Source organism: Triticum dicoccoides, chromosome 7A (assembly GCF_002162155.2).
Source record: "Triticum dicoccoides isolate Atlit2015 ecotype Zavitan chromosome 7A, WEW_v2.0, whole genome shotgun sequence".
Lineage (NCBI taxonomy): Eukaryota > Viridiplantae > Streptophyta > Magnoliopsida > Poales > Poaceae > Triticum > Triticum dicoccoides.
The window spans coordinates 542,543,349-542,545,274 of NC_041392.1; positions in this window are offsets into that span (position 1 = coordinate 542,543,349).

Sequence of the window (1,926 nt, forward strand, 5' to 3'; positions counted from 1 at the left end):
CCTCCCTCCCTCCCGACTGGATTGGGGTCGAGCGACCCCGACCCCATCGCCGCACCGTCGCAGCCACCTCGTCGACGCCGCCTAGAGGACCACCTCGCTGGACCTCGCTTCCCCGTCTCCCCCTCGTCTGCTTCCCCCACCTCTCGATCCCGATCTGGATCGGGAAGGGGAACGAACCCGGCGCCCCTCGCCGCCTCGGCCCCCGCCGCTCAACACCGACGTCGGTGCCGTCCCTCGCCGCAACTGCTCGTCTCCTCGTCGCCCGGCCGTCCTCGACCTCCTCCCCAAACGGCCTCAACGACCCCGCCGCCCAGATCGACCGCGCACGCTGCCGCCTGGACCTCGCCGAACGTCCTCGCCGGTCTGCCTCCTCCTCCTCGCCGGCCCGCACCTCGTCACCGCGTCGCTGACTTCTCCGTCTCCTCCCCGCGCCCCACTGCCCCGATCCCTGCATCTCGCTGTGAGCCTCCGCCTCCTCCTCTCCTCCTTCAGTCTCGCGCACACACTCACGACCACGGCATCGTCCGTGCGCTGGCCGCGCCCAGCGCCTCGCCCCGCTGAGGCCTCTCTGCCTCGCCCTCTCCCTTGCTCCCCGCGTCCTCGCCTCTGCTGCCGCGCCCTGGCGCCGTCCCGCCGTGGCCTCACCGCTGTCGCCTCCGGCGGCCGGCCTCGCCGTGCCCTGCTATCGCCGGCGCCCCCCCTGGTGGCCCTGATGGGCGCGTGCCCGCACCCGCGCCCAAAACCGCTATGGCCCCCTGGGGCCTATGACATATGGGCCCCGCCCACAGAACATGTTTAAAAAAAATAGAATTTAAAGAATTTAAAATAATATTAATAAAATTAATAATTAATTAATTAGTGAATTAATTAAGTTAATTAACCCTGTTTAATTAGTCTAATTAACTAGTTAGTTTAAATAAATAGTAATTAAGTTAGTTAAACCCTAAATCGACTAAACAGTCAATGACGAACGGGACCCACACGTCAGGTTGACCAGTCAACTCTGTTGACTGCTGATGTCAGCCTGACATCATGCTGATGTCATTAAATCATTTTCGAATTAATTAAATAGTTAATTAAATTCTAGAAATTAATAAAATCTTTAGAAAATCATATCTTTTAATCCATAACTCGGATTAAAATATTTTCAACATGAAAGTTGCTCAGAACGACGAGACGAATCTGGATACGCAGCACGTTCATCCGCCACGCGTCCCTAGCATAGTGAACCTGCAACATTTCACCTCCGGTTCATCTGCCCGAAAACGCGAAACACTGGGGATACTTTCTCGGATGTTTTTCCCCCCTTCGCCGGTATCACCTAATACCGCGTGAGGGCACACCTAACACCGCCGTTTGCTTTGTCACGCATCGTCATGCTTATGTTGCATTGTATTTATTGTTTCTTCCCCCTCTTCTCTTCGGTAGACTACGAGGCTGATGCTGCTGCTGGTACCCTGATCGACTACGGTGTTGACGACCCCTCCTTCTTGTCTGAGCAACCAGGCAAGCCCCCCCTTTGATCACCAGATATCGCCTACACTTTTCTCTATACTGCTTGCATTAGAGTAGTGTAGCATGTTACTGCTTTCCGTTATTCCTATCCGGATGCATAGCCTGTCCTTGCTACTACTGTTGTTACCATTACCTGCTATCCTACAGCTTAGTATAGGATGCTAGAGTTCCATCAGTGGCCCTGCACTCTTGTCCGTCTGCCATGCTATACTACCGGGCTGTGATCACTTCGGGAGGTGATCACGGGCATATACTATATACTTTACACAATTACATTACTTATGGTACTGTTCGGAGATGGGGGCTGAAGGGGCAGGTGGCTCCATCCCGGTAGAGGTGGGCCTGGGTTCCCGACGGTCCCCGATTGTTACTTTGTGGCGGAGCGACAGGGCAGGTTGAGACCACCTAGGA